General features: G+C 34.6%; 1 long non-coding RNA gene across 1 annotated transcript; it reads left to right on the top strand.

Annotated features, from left to right (window-relative positions):
- Positions 1-58: 58 nt before the first annotated feature.
- LOC135081697 (uncharacterized) lies at positions 59-13,961 on the top strand. The gene is made up of 3 exons (XR_010259242.1): positions 59-157; positions 13,185-13,278; positions 13,751-13,961. It is a non-coding gene; the product is annotated as an uncharacterized LOC135081697 (long non-coding RNA).
- The last annotated feature ends 1,527 nt before the right edge of the window (positions 13,962-15,488 follow it).

Below are 15,488 nucleotides of genomic sequence, written 5' to 3'. Positions count from 1 at the left end.
CGGCCGGTGCCCCGGTCGTTCACTGCGGTGGCCACGCATAGGACGCGGTTCGGTGTAAATGTTGTGTCTTATATCTCAAATTGCACCAATCCCGGCCTGCATGTGGTCCCCGCTGGTTCGGGCAAGTTCGCTGAACGCACGTGGTAAAAAAACACAGGTAATATCCGTTGTATTGTGTCCGACATGTGATTTTCGCGAAGCTGCTTCTAAACCTTTGTTCGATTTATGAAAGTTGTATTTTCCTTGTTTATAATGTTGAGATAAGATTACTAGCTGTAGAGTTGTGGAAATTTGAGATTACCCCCATTGTAAGATTTGCGCCGTTTTAAACTTGTGAATTTGTTAACGATGTGCCACTTGAGCCTACCCACGTTTTGTAGTTACTTTCTTCTAGAGACAGCTTTTCCCTCCAACTTTGTCACCTTTCGAGAGAAAAAAATTGCTTTCACACTGACCAGTCTTGTGAGGAACAAAAACTTCCTTTGTTGTCTATGGACTATGACGACGGGTTCGTTTCCTGAACAGCTGCACTCGCGACAATAACATCGTTACAAATTATTATTACATCACGTTACCGTAATTTGGGAAGCTTTTTAAATGTTATTGCTTTATCTCTTTTAATGTTAGCATGTATTAACGATGTCGTTGCATCGTTCTTTAATTTTAGGACGATTTGAAACGGGAATTTTGCCAAGTTCAAAGCTCTAACGGTTTTATTATCAAACTTGCAAGTCTTACAACGAGGGTAGTCTTCAAATTGCTTAGAACGTACGTTGACCTATATTTTTATACACTACGCTAGATCTATTGTAAAAAAATGAAATCGCATTCTTTAATTTGTTTGTAAAAGTTTCTAATCTTATAATTTGAATGTCAAAACAACGTAAGATGATAGCATTCAGAAACACGTCTTCACAGAAAAGAAAGTTCGGGGCATGATTGATTTTGTCAAGAAAGTCTTACATTTGGTGTGACCGATTTGACGGAGCCTCGCCAGCCATGCAGACCCGGACCGGTTTTGGATATGTAACATATAACATACTATATCCACTGCAGCGAATACTGGCTCACATCGAAGGACATTTTTGGAGAATGGCTTTCTGATGAATAAAGCTAAAACTAGACGTCCTTTGTCGGTAGAATTAAGACCACTTTTACAAATTTTTCGAGCAAATCAAAAGTAGGGTACGCGCACCTATTGATGACCATAGCCGTTCGGGTTACGACTTCCGTTTAAAATAACGTTTTGGAATTTGAAAAGTGATATACCAATCTATTTGATGATGAAATTAGTATTTTAAATACTATGATTTGTGACCGAATTGTTTTTTTTAAACTCATAATACCGTGGGATAATTTTGAAACGATGTTTATTCAAATGAATGAATAGTAAAATACTGAAACGTGATACAGATTAATCCGAATGAACAGATTTATTCATGACATAGGCTCTTAATTATCTACCTTTCTCACGTTTTTTTACAACCTATCAAATTAGGTTTCTGGTATGTTTCGGAGAAATGCTCTATTAGGTTTATTCGATTTAAAATTACCGGTTGTATGAAACTAATGCATCAGGCTCGCGGTGAGATGTGCCATTTTGATAAATTGAATGAATATGTAGCCTGAAGCCGATAAATTCTGCAGTGGCTCAAATTAAGATGTAGTTCATAGTAATATAATACAATCTACCCTCATACATCTTTTGAATGAAAGGTTTCACGACGGTTTAAATGAGTATTTAAACCTTATTCAACCGGATTTCATTTTAATAGCTGAGGATTTGATACACATGTGGTATTTACAATAGTAGAAGATGGTAATAATAACAGTTTATTTACTATAAGAGAAAAACAGACGGTCAACAAATCAATGTACAATCTCAAACGTCTGTTATGATTTATCAATTACTAAAATTAACATAAAATGCTAACAACTAAAAATGTTATGCATTTTTTAAATTGTCGGGTAGTATTTTTTTTTTCAAATATTCATTCAATTTATGAAATAACAAAAAAGGAAGTACACCTAGGTTCAAAGTTCTTAAGAAATTTACTATCTGTACCTTCTGTAAACCTAACAGTTCACATTTACCATTTAAGGCCAATTCTAATCGCATCGGATAATGCTTGGGACTTGATAAGTCGGTCGTACACGTAATAATATGCATGTGTACTTGCTTGAGCTTTGAAAATGCCAATGCAGTCATGGCGATGATTTAGTAGTGTATTAGGATTTATTTATTCAAATCAAACGCGTATGTTATTGTTTGCAAAACACATCTCTTCTTGTAAATGGGTTTGTAACTGCATTTGATTGGTTGACATGAACCTCATCAGTTTAAATGATAGCTTTTAGTTTTTATTGGGTAGTAGCTCATAAACCGGGGGTAAGTGTAGATTAACTAACGGTTAGTTATGGTGGAACATTATTTCCTGGAGATGTCTCGTCAATAATAATATTCTTCTTTTTTGTCCTAGCCCTTTTTCCCTTATTTAGAGTCAGGACTGAGTTCTGAGGCGTCAGGACATTCTGTCTTGGGTTGTCGAGATATTTGTCTAAGCACGCTCTAAGTCCTTGTCTAATTGTTATTATTATCTCTTCAATAATAATATTACCGAGTTAAAAAAAAATCATCGAATCATAGTCTTAATTCTAAAACTTGTCAGACTCGTCTGGTGGTAAATTAGTTTTGAGCTCTAACTTTGAAGACCACCAATATTTTAGAGGTGACTTGCTCTTCTATTGATAGCCAAATTTTATGTGTGAGCGATATTGTTATTAAAGTATAGAACTAGTTCTCACAAAATTTGAGAAGCTTGGAGCTGGTGGCACCTAGATAAAGAGGCTGACAAAGGTGACTGAGTTTCTTCCGCCACTTTTTCTCTCATCACCAGCCTATATGTTGTCCCGAAGTGGTGGTAGGGCAAGCTACTCGTATTTGGGACGTGTATAAGTGCCCTGGAAAGGGCCTAATTACTGAAAAAAATCTTTAATAGAAGGACTATAAATATTTAGTAGGTCTCTATGATATTCTTCTTTTGGGTGGTCTTTATCAGCACTGATGTCAACTGTGCGACGATTATAATAATTTGAGCAAAAACTTTAACAAGATTGGTGTCGGTTTTTGTAGATCCTGTTTAGATGGTCTAGTCAGCCATATGCATACTTTACAGTTAGTGTACTACTTGATATAAAATTAGACTTTTTTGTCATTCAGACTCTGCAGTAAGTACACTTCTTTCTTAATTTATGTTTGCATTAAGTATTTAATGAAGTTGGAAGAGTTATTTCTCAGGGTTGCAATCAGTTGTGTTCTTTTCAAGATCATACTATGCCGGGGGCAAGTTTGGTAGAGGAAAAGTTGATAATGTCATTATAATTCTCGGTATATTGAAGGTGACTGCCGACTATAAGGAACCGGTAATAATTGTTTATAATCCAGCGCGTAGTTCCATTGGCCTACAATGTTATAGTGACATAATTTCCACGAGTTTTTTTTGTTTCCACTTCATAAATGTAAATAACCCTAATTCTGACGCAATCGGATAAAAAGAATGCAACTAAAAACATTATCGTTTCCTTATATTTTAAATGATCATTTCAATAAACTACCTATTGGTAGTTACTTTACTTTTGAGGTAGCGTGTAAAAGTAATCTGTAATTTTATTATTTAGTAGACAATTACTACTAACTACTTCAATAGTTTAGCATGCTAATATGTTTTGTGTATCATGCATAATTTTGCGTCATCACGGCCGAATTTGTATTAGTTTCTTATTGTAGTCTAAATTTAGAAGCGCGTCGGCGCCGGGTCAGTAATGTTAACAAAGAAATCGTTGTTCCCTTATCATTCCGAACATAGCAACAGTTTTAAAACAACGTGTCTACTTTTCGGCGTGCTCTAATAAGTAGAAATTGAATAATCAGCTAGGAAACTCGAATCTTCCAAAAGCGAAATACCACTCACTGATTAATCACGAAATCTCAGAAGCTATAACACCAACAAACTTGAAATTTAACAGGTAGGTTCCTTATAGGGTGTCGACATCCGTTAAGAACGGATTTTACGAAATTCCACCCATAAGGGTACAAACGGGGTCCACGCGCGCGCGTGGCCGCTAGTGTAAATATATTTTCTTGTTATCTGAACCTGAAAATCTTAATAAATCAATTTACCGTTCCAAGTTACGCGTAATAACGGGTTTATAGATCAAGTCAATGTTAATAACCTTAAGTTAGCAAGATTTATCAATTCCATATCTACAAGCGCTGTATCACCTTGGCTTGGAATATTATGCAAAGCTAAGCTGCACGCCAGCTTATCGTGATCGTATAGAATATGTACTACAGACGCGGTGCATATAGTAAGGAGAGTGAGCCGTGAGTTCGTGAATCAGGCGGAAAGATGATTCACAGCGCGCTGAGAAATCGCGTAACCGTTATGATTTAAATTGCAACAGACCAGCAGCTGTCACTGTCGTGTAGGGTTGCCATTTTAAAAAAGTGCAACCTTTAATGCAATAAAGAAAAAATATGTGGGTTAAAATAAAAAATATTTAAAACCAAAAAAATATATGAAATGGTTATTGATATATTTATAGTATATCTTAAATCACTTTTGTTTTTCTTTAATTCATGTTATCGTAATGTTCCTTTATAAGGTCTAAATATTCACATTAATTTTGGTATTCATTTGAATTCTTATAACTTACTCGCGCCTTTTTCCGGTGACAGCCCTAGCAGAAGGCATTCACGAATTGCGGTACCTACATACCTCTGAACGAGATGCGTAGCTGTGACGTAGTGTAAGACATGATATTGTCCCATTTAACTGATCCGATGAAACGATTCGGCCTGTAATCGGTTAACACCTTGCATAAACAGAAAACTGGTGTTTGGACTTCGAGATACCTTTGATTTGTCTCCTGTCATCAGCTTAGCACTGGAGGGAAGTCGAACCTTATGAACCTCCTATGTTCTTCTGATTAAATTCGTTGCGGGTCCAATGACAGTTTAACTTTCCCCCGGGACAAACTTGACCTTCACTGGTTGGGTTTTTATTGGCGGTCAAGCTGTAGATCCTGGCTACACAGGAGTTGTAGCGGTGGAAATAGTCCCGTAATTAATTTGAGATGTCTGCCAAAAATAATGTCTTAAGCATTAGAAGTCATAATTACTTTGCAGATCAAAGATATTTAATATAAGTCTAATAACTTAAAATGATAGATGTTATTGCTTTTGTTTCACTACTTTCACTCGCAACTCGTCTATTAAACTATCTAATCGGCGCACTAAATGTGAGTGATCTCTTTAATAATATCAAATATCTTGGTTAAAATAAAAAAAATGGTATTTTGAAGATCAAAAAGGCATTCAAATACCACGAAACCTAGTTGCTAAGTAATGAAGACAACGTTTTTGATGAAGACCCATAGTTAGTTGAATCTACGTTCTTCTTTTTATCGTGTCGACTGTCGACAACAAACCTACACAGTGTTAGTCCAAAACTCCGCCACAAGAGTGGCGTTGTCAGCAGCATTCATTAAATCCTCCTGAGTGCAGTTGCTCGGGCACTTAGGGCACGACATGTGCTTCATCGACTGGGGAACAAAACCGCACCTGCACTCCATGTTTAAGCCATCCAATAATCCCCACCTGACCAGATTGTCCTTACTACGGCCAACCTGCGCCCGAAGTCTATTTAAAGACTTCCAGGTAAGCCAGGGGAGCTCATGTCCAGGTGGAGGACTCTCAGACATAATCTACATTGAAGCCAGAGATTTCTAGTAAACAGAAATTATGGTAGAAACATTGCAATGATATTATCAGTGCCAAGTTAAGTTGCTTAGTAACCTGCCCGTAGGCGGTGTGGCAGGTCAAGAGAAATTCAGTTTATCCGATACGATAGGCAGTGAAATTCGTTTAATGCATACTTCTAACATTGTGGACTATTTGGAAACAAGTTGTATCTTATTTTATGTACCAAACGACAAAAGTCCGATAAAAAAACTTAGTTGTGCCCGCGACTTCGTACGCGTGAAAATAGTAGCAATTTTCCGTTTTTGCAACACTTTTCTTTACTTACTGCTCTTTCTTATTGGGTGTAGGGTGATCTAAGCCAACACAAAACGAATTTTTCAAATCGAACCAGTAGTTTCTGAGATTAGCGCGTTCAAGAATACAGATAAACTCTTCAGCTTTATAATATTAGTAAGTATAGAAGTTTAAATGGTCTCAAACAACGCCATATCGTAAATAACCAGTACATATAATGAACTTAGATTAGCAACATCCCAAAAACAAAAGAAGGAAACTGTAGTAGGACGAGAAAGGACGTTATCGAAAGACAATGGCGCAGCAATTTCAACACACGGACTGGTTGGTTATGTTGTTTTTAATCATGCAAAATAGTAAGGGAGTTTTTTCGAGAATCATAATTATCATATAAAAAAGAAAGAACTAGAATTTTATGACGTACTTGCCTTAATTGAACACACTGACCAATTTAATAACTTTCGTGGAAAATTTTCAAACAAAGACCAAAGTTCATACTGCGCGGTTATACTTTTATAGACCACCTAAACAGTCATTCACTTCAATTATGTGGTTTTATTCGTTTGTAACAGATTCGAATATTCCGATGTCTTTAGATCGATACAGTTAACTCGGCCCGTTATAGTCGATGATCGCACAGTCGCAATTGTTGTTTATCCTTGATTAAATTGTCAATGCGAGCAGTTAGCATACATTATTTTCAATTATATCCGGTATTCAAAGATTTAATTTCAGGTCCAGTCATCTGGTCCACAGATGTAAGCTTGTATGACAACGCAAGATACGCACTACAAGTGTTGAAATTCACACTTTAAGAGCCATTTCACAAAAATATTCCGCGCGAATTTAGGTAAAAGCTGTCAACGCAACGTCAAAAGAGTAAAAAGAACGCTGAAATGGACAAAAAAATCTTGAGCCGTGACCGTATTAAGACTTGATTTAAGTTATTATTTTTAAGGTAGAATGAAGTATTCAAACTTGATTAATTAATTTAAATTTTTAATAGAGTTTATTAAGTCTTTTATATTTCGATTCATAATGAAACACGAATAGGTATAATATGTAAAATATATATTAAGTACAAAATAAAGACAGTCACATAGTGAAAAATAAATCTGCCCCCTTACAGCTCCATCATCGGACCCTGGATACGAATAATGAAACACGAATAGGTATAATATGTAAAATATTTTAAGTACAAAATAAAGACAGTCACATAGTGAAAAAAAAATCTGCCCCCTTACAGCTCCATCATCGGACCCTGGATACGAAATATTCGTCAAGGCGAATCACACAAGCCCAAACTCCATATGGTTCTATTGTTTTGTTACGGAGGTGGCCATTGCATCTCCTCCAGATCCATTATCAGACAGAGCTAAGAAATAAATAAATAAATATTATTATAAGTAAACAAATAACTAAAATAATTCATCTTACCATCTTACTTTTTACTAGTCTTACTAATATTATAAATACGAAAGTTTGTGTGGATGTCTGGATGTTTGTTACACTTTCACGCAAAAACTACTGAACAGATTTTGATGAAACTTTACAGTACAGTACAGCAGTACTAGGCAGTCTGTGTTCAACTATCACTCGGGTCGGACGTTCCTATCGCAAGACCTTTGGTTCACTCAGTTCCGATACGACTCTAGTGCTGTGTGTAATTATTTTCGTTAATACACTGAGTTTATTAATTTCTACGAGTGGATTTCATTTTGCCTGAGACCTACACCATGAACCCTGAACCAGAAGACCCTGTCGCCAGCGACAGCGACGCTCATCCATCCCTGGCGTCGACCAGAATAACAATGTATAGGCTATAATTTATGACGATCTGTGACAAACTAAATTTCAAGCGGGTGAAGCCGCGGGCAATACTACATATTTCATACTAGCTTTTTGCCCGCGACTTCTTCTGCGATGAAGTGGAAAATGGTTCTAATAGAATTAAAATATTCTAAGAAAATTAATTTTGTTAAATGATTATATTTTTTGATATAAAATCTACACATCATTATGTTTAAATATTTGAATACTTACAAAATTATGAGATCTTTCTAAAACAAAATTAAAACACTACACCTGCCGCAGATTTCTTTGTAAACAATGTTTTTTTGTTTTTCCTTCAGGTGCTAAAATCACCAGGCTATTGTGTGCGCATACTCTGGAGTATTCCACATACAACTGGTCGTCGGAGAAGCATAGATTTCCATTAAGTCTACTCCCGCTACCATATGGAACTCCGCTAAAACTCGTGAGGGCGCCAACACTTGCTTTTGTATCGAAAATTAGTATGAGCAGCTGCTCACGCGGTTGCCCGTTGCAGGCTCTATGCAACCACACTATTTTAAACCGTGGTCCCTAAGCATGAGATGGGAAACTGCACTCTCTTGAATTCTCTTGAATTTGATGGTGTTAGGGGAATCCTAGGAATGAATACAGACTTTCTAATGGAATCTCCTCATCAATATTGCGAAATTGCAAGTTGCAATGCAATGTTACGTTTTCACTTGTTATTTTATTGTAATCTTACCTTGATTTTTCAAACACGTCGCACACCTAGATCTAAACTGAGACAACTCAAAAAATTTTTCAGGAGGCGAAAAAAACGTATTACTACATTTTTTGTTAGGGAAGTTATGAAACTCAGTTTTATTTTGGATTATTGATAGGCTGTGAAAGGACCCTGTATATAAACTGGGTCAAAAAATCTATCCTTTTTACCTTTAATCGCAGTTTTTTTAGTTGTTACATTTTAGGAGAATGACTTGTATAAATAATAAAGTACATTTAGACTTGAATCAGTTTTTTTTGGACATTTTGAGATTTGAGTTCTCCTTTTCCACTCTTAAAATTTGTATATCGTGCCATTTAACTTGATTCCGATTTTCGTCTAAAACCAAATTAGCTGCCCACATTTTTTGCAAATTTTAATGTCATAAAACTTTTCAAATGTCATCTCTTCCACGTTCTTTGGTCCTCTGTATTTCAAAATTTCAAGATGTGACTGAGTCCTCTTCCTGCACTATTAAAGTGGTTTTCATTGAATGTTTCGATATCCTATATGATCAATTTAGGAATTGTTTGAGAAAACAGTTCATTTTGAACACGATCTGGATCAGCATAAGAGATAAAAATGAAGATTTCATGACATGGTGAACATGATAGGTGTTTGAGTTTCTTCAGCCACTTTTTCTTAGCATCAGCCGATCGATATGTTTATTTATTAATTTATTTACTTATTATAGACCTTTATTCTACATTATTTTATATTTCTACATTATAAAGAAGGTTTTATCTCTTGTGCAGACTACAAAATACCAGACTATACACTTGTATTACAACTACATAAGTTACTACAGTGTTTAACTTGAAGTGCCGTCGTCTGTACATTGCCTTTTAATTATCTTTACACTGTTCTCTTAAAATATTTACAAGAAAACGACCCAGCATAATTTTTTTCGGAAAATAAAAATAATATCCACTGTAAGTTTTGCTTATCCAACAATAGTAAGTTAACTCAAAACACTCTTCTCAAACAAAACAGGAGATAGTTTGAATAAAACTAACACTATTTGGAAACAGGGATTATCATACTGTACCTGATTTTAGGTGAAATATGCAAAACTACACGTTGTGTATAGAAAAACATTGAAATGAAATTTGTTCCAACAAAACTACGCCAACTAGAAATTCACAAGTTGATTCATCAAAACCAACTCAACTCAAAATAGTAACAAAATATAAGTTGCTTTATCAAACAAAACTGGAACAAGTCAAAATGTTTTGGTTAACTATTGCAGAACAATTCATCAATACTGTTACTACTCAAATTAATTCATTATTTATATTTTCTGCTTAACTGTAACAAATCTAAATATCCGCGTTTTCGTTTATTTTAATACGTGCACTCTCTGATACTAGCGAAGGTCAACTGACAAAACGCTTGTTTAGGTGGAAGGGGTTGACAAGCGTTGATTCAACAAAAGTAAGTTATCGCCATCTAGCGGCAAATGGATTAAGGCGTTATTAAACCTGTTATGTTGGAAAGATGCGTATGATAACCGAGTATTTGAATACAAGTATAAGTCAAAATTGACAATTTTTGAGTTGTCTCAGTTTAGATCTAGGTGTGCGACGTGTCAAAATAAAAAAAAAATTAAATCAAAAGTGCTAAGGAATATTTCATTGATATCAATTTAGAAACAAGCACAGATCACAGAAACTAAAGGGAAATGTGACAAGGGACAAATTGGAACATATTGCTTGTGAAAGCAATGATGACAGTAGCGACGTCATTATGTAAACAGTTTATATTGCTTGCATAGTACTAAAGATTATTCGAACGTTGAATACTGATACCGCAATGGATAATGAGCACATAATTTGATTTCTTTGTGTGTGTGAATTTCTAATACGACACTGAGTTTCGAACTCAGCGCATTACTTAACATCTCTCTATATTTCTATGGAACCAAGTTATCTCCAAAATAACATTCCACACCTTTTTAGCCTAGTCAGGTAATAATTTTAATAAAATACGAAGCACGTCATTATCAATAAGATATATGTATATTTTAGAAGTTAATAAATTATGCATAAAATATAAACACTTTAGAAGTTTAGTTAAATCGTAGAATTTCTGAAAAACAAGTACTAAAATCGTACTGAAAAAAAAAGTATTAACATGTTATCTAATTTATTTATTAAACGTCGAATTTTACAAAGATTTTGGACTTAAGTTTTTGAAAATATTTTATAGCCTACATAGAAAAAAATTAGGATTCTAAATCGTGAAAGAAATTTTTTTTCGGAGCCTATTGCCTCCAAACAAAGAAACAAACAATTAAATCTTTCCTCTTTTATTAGTATAGATTTAACAACAAAACAAAACGCTTCTTTTTCTTCTTCACGAAACAAAACTCAAAGCGGATAAATAAATAAACAAATCTTTGGACAATTTCACAGCGCCATCTAGTCCAAAAGTAGGCAACCAATATGCTTGTGTTAAGGGTGCTATCATAATGGATATACTTTTTTATAATTTATTTATTAAATTAAATACATGGTACCTACATATTATACATAGTTACACCCAGATCCGTCAAAGAAATTAAAATTCATCATTTCAATTTCTGCTCGGCCGGCCGACTCGAAACAGCCTCTCGGCATAGTATCAAATGTATTTGGTCGCCGTACAAATCACCGCTTTACGACACGAACGCACGTAAACGTCACGGCGGGAAAAATGACACAGGTCCTGCCTTGACGGGCGCTCGCGCCATACTAATCGATGTCGGCTTGCGCATTGTAATTTATACTGATATTCACATCAATATTTTGACAAAGTGGTTACTAATATTTAAACAATAACTGTAGAAATTAATTCTACAATGAATATTCTTTATTTTGGGATACTTTTATTGCAGTTTATGCTGTGTTTTTAAACCAAAAACCACGATCAAAATGTGACGTTAATCTTCAAATTTGCCAAATTATTTTTAGATTTTACTCAATAATGGTAATGAAATTCAAGAATCTATTTCATTAATGGACTACAAGAATATATGTCCGATGATTACTATATATTTTTAAGCTTATTATATGAGCATAAATAATAGATACAGGACTTTGAAAATGAGTCTGCGGCAATTTTTTCGTAAAATGGTTGTGGGAGATGGGGCACTGTGAATTAAGCAAAAGAGTTTTAGTAAATCCGTTTCATTAATGGTCAACAACAAGGATTGACCTATCTTTCGCAGTTATTAAATAATCTCTGGGTGTTGCTTAAGATAGTAATTCATGCTTCCAAAATCTTAGAAATTCGCACGAAAATGTAAAATGGCTCTTAATGCGTGCTTGGCATAATGGATACAGTATGTATTTTTAACTAATAATTCTAATAATTTGTGTTTTTAATAGAGCAGGAAAATTTTTGATGTTTGAGTAAAGAAATTGCGAATATGTGAATGAATATTTTAGCAAACTACGCAATGACCTTCAACCGTGTTTTAATTGTAACAAAAATAAAATTAAACAATGCTAGTTCCCGAAATACGTCGAAGTTAAATTTAATGCTCATTGTTGTATGTTAATTGTGTGCATCTGCTGTTAAAAGTGAAATATGGGTGACGGTCCACTGGTTCTGTGTCAAGGTCTCGGCTCCCCTACCCTAATGTGGCAGCCATCTTGCGTGACTCTTGGTTTTCATTTACCGCCTGAGAATGAATTAATGAGATGTTTTTGTAACACGTAGTAATAGTACTATGAAGTTTACGATAAAATCTCCGCTCAATTAAATTCATTGAGGTTTTAATTCATATCGAGTTCGCTCTCGTTGAATTACCGTGCGTTTACCTTATTTGCGTTAAATGTGCCTTGTGTTTAACAAATTGTTTATTTATATTGTTATCATTTATTTGACTGTAATGCTGATGTAATAGATATATTGATTGCCTAAGAGTTATTGTAAAGTTTTGGACCTTCATTAAAAAAAAGAAAAAAAATGCAATTTACTTCAAAAATATAAGTATTAAATTACTAAAAAATGAATGTTTTGAACAAACAACTGCCTTAAACTTTACAATAACAAGTTACTGGGAAGTAAGAAAACATACCATCTGCATTATTAATAAAAATAGTAGTAGTAGTAGCTTTATTGAATACCAATGTTAAGATTATTATTAATAAAAGGTGATTAATAAAGATCACGTTAAATATGTATATTTATTTTAACAAATGAGTTTCTGAAATGTCTTTAAAATATAATCGTGCGTCTGAAGTAGTAATAAACATGGTATCTTGTATTTTTATTTCAACTCAATTAATAATTTCTACGCGATTCGTGTTAAGTTTTCCGGTTAACTGACTTAATGTGCGGTATTTGCTATTTTTATTCATTTATGTGATAATTTTAAAGTTGTAGATTTACATTTTATGCGAACTTTAAAATTAGTATAGTGTTGTTTATAAATTTTTTGTGACTTTATGCCTATAGGCCTTTTGGTTGTATAACTTTTTTGTGTTGTTTACTCTAATACTGTGTAACATTTTTTTATCGTCAACGTAACACTTGTTTGGCTCTAATAAACTATGTAAGATTTTTTTTATCCAATCCAAGCAGATCTTAAGCTGTGGCGACATTTGCCTCCAGCGGGTTTCTAGCCTGTGACCACAGCTGGCGTTGTAAGTGAACCACCAAGTAGGTGTTCCAAGAGGTATGTTTATTATGTAAATTTTTTTGCCATTAGTATTTTGCAGATTTTTTTACGCAATTAAATGATGGTCATGTACTGGGATAGTTACCCTATGTAATATGATTTTAAAATCAATTGTTGTTATTTTATGGGATACTTTCGTACTTTTTAAAAACTATATTCATTATGATTTTTAGTTAGTTAATTTTAAATTTGACCAATTTATTTGCTCATTTTTATTTTGCTAAAAATTGGAGTCTTCAATATAGGAATAAGGTGTTGCGTAAAATTTTAATTATGCAACTATGATTTCTTCTCGTAGTCTCGTGGATACAAACTTGGGACTCTCGATCTGGATGTCACGGGTTCGATTCCCAGGTGATTTGAGTTCTCTACTCTCACATGTTGAAGTTTGGTTCTTATTTTCTTCAAAAAAGGAGGAAGTTCTGTATTCCACCGTATGTAATGTTTAATATTTTCTTTTAAATTCAAGTGATTCAATACCGCAGGCCTGGAGATGCCGCAATAAGACAAGTCGGTCTCGGATGACACATCCTCCGTGCTGTTTTACATCCAGCCATCGAAGATAGGTGCTTTCTCAGAATGTCGACGGCCGACGGCGTGTGAAACTTTCAAGAAGGAAAACCGAGAAGAGAGTGGAAGAGGAAATCGAGGATTCGATTGCTGGTTGGGACATAAAGTAATATACCCAGTCATTGTACACTTTGAGGGCCATGTAGTAGAGTTATTCGACAGTTATTTTTCGAATTAAAATAAGCATTTCTATTTCAACAACTAAGAGATTCCGACTGATTGCATTTATTTGAAGAATTTTAATTATTATTCATTTTAAGGACGTTCAAGGGGTGTTTTGTCCAATCACTGGTAGCGTCCAATGACTGGAAGTTTTACCCTATTTTTGTGAAGAAACGTTGAGACTTTAATTTTGCGTATTACAACTAGTTTAGACTTGGTGGACTTTTCATGTATTCATTTCATAAGTATCCACGCCATGGGTTCAATTCCCGCCTGAGGCAGTCGATTCTTTCAAGTTTTAGATTATTTTGACATAAGTTTATCGTATTAAATGCAAAAATCTTGTTAATTTACTCAACTATTCCACTATGTGCTGCCTATTCAGCCTATGCTGGATTGATATTGATGGAAAGACCACAGAGATTGTATTCGACAAACTAACATTCCTTTCGTTTAATGAATTCTATGATACGTAGTAATTAAAGGTGCGCATTTTGTTTACTTTTATTCTAAAAAGCTTGTCTATAACTGAACTCTTTAAAAGGCTGTGGGAATAATGCCACCATATTTTGAACCATAAATATCTGCTTGTCTTAAAGTCCAAAAGCAATGAAAATTTTGATTATGTTATGATTGATTTAAGGGTTAAGTCACAATACAAACCTCACCTATGAGCCTATGAATGAACATTCAACACAACATTGTCTCGCGACTCACTCAGCACATGTCGCTAAAATTCATTGGAAATCGTGATGAATACTTGATTGTGCTATATTTAGCTTAAAACTCGTGTGTATGATAATTATGTAGTTCTATTTCGTAATATAAGTAACGTACGTAATGCTTTTAAAATAAAGATTGCAGTAAAATCGACTTAACTGTTCGATGTTCGTGTCATTATTTTTCCTTCCTTTTCTACTTGAGTCCTTTTTGGTTAACGCTGACTAACTTAACCTTCGTTGGTTGGGTTTTACGGGCAGCCAAGATTTTGGCTGACAGGCTGACTACACAGTCACAGAGCAGCTGTGCAGGCAGCTAGTGGTACCTAGGTAGGTAATTAATTTATATTAGAACAGAATAATAATTTATACCTACTCTTATTATTTCTTTATCGTAAACTAATATTTCTCTATGGATCGATAACAAAGTTGAAAATCTTTCTTATAAATAAAGGTTACACTTTAGGCATTGTCTAAGGCATTTATTCCCAAAGTGGGGGGCGCGAAGACCTTTAAAGGGGGGCGCGGGCCATCTGTGTACTTGAGTATAAAAAACCTGCGACCGCTGAGAGAATGCATTCCACACTGCACGATACGACCAATAAATAATCTTGACTGGAGGAGGGGGGGCGCGGAATTTTTTGTATGGTCGAAAGGGGGCGCGTCTCAAATAAGTTTGGGAACCCCTGGTCTAAGGTTTGAATCCATCTGGAGATCTAGTGTGATTTGTTGTGATTTATGTTAGCACGAGAATTT

This window comes from Ostrinia nubilalis, chromosome 20 (assembly GCF_963855985.1).
Source record: "Ostrinia nubilalis chromosome 20, ilOstNubi1.1, whole genome shotgun sequence".
Taxonomy (NCBI): domain Eukaryota; kingdom Metazoa; phylum Arthropoda; class Insecta; order Lepidoptera; family Crambidae; genus Ostrinia; species Ostrinia nubilalis.
The sequence above is the reverse complement of the archived record's forward strand: the minus strand, read 5'-3'. Positions and strand labels throughout refer to the sequence as shown.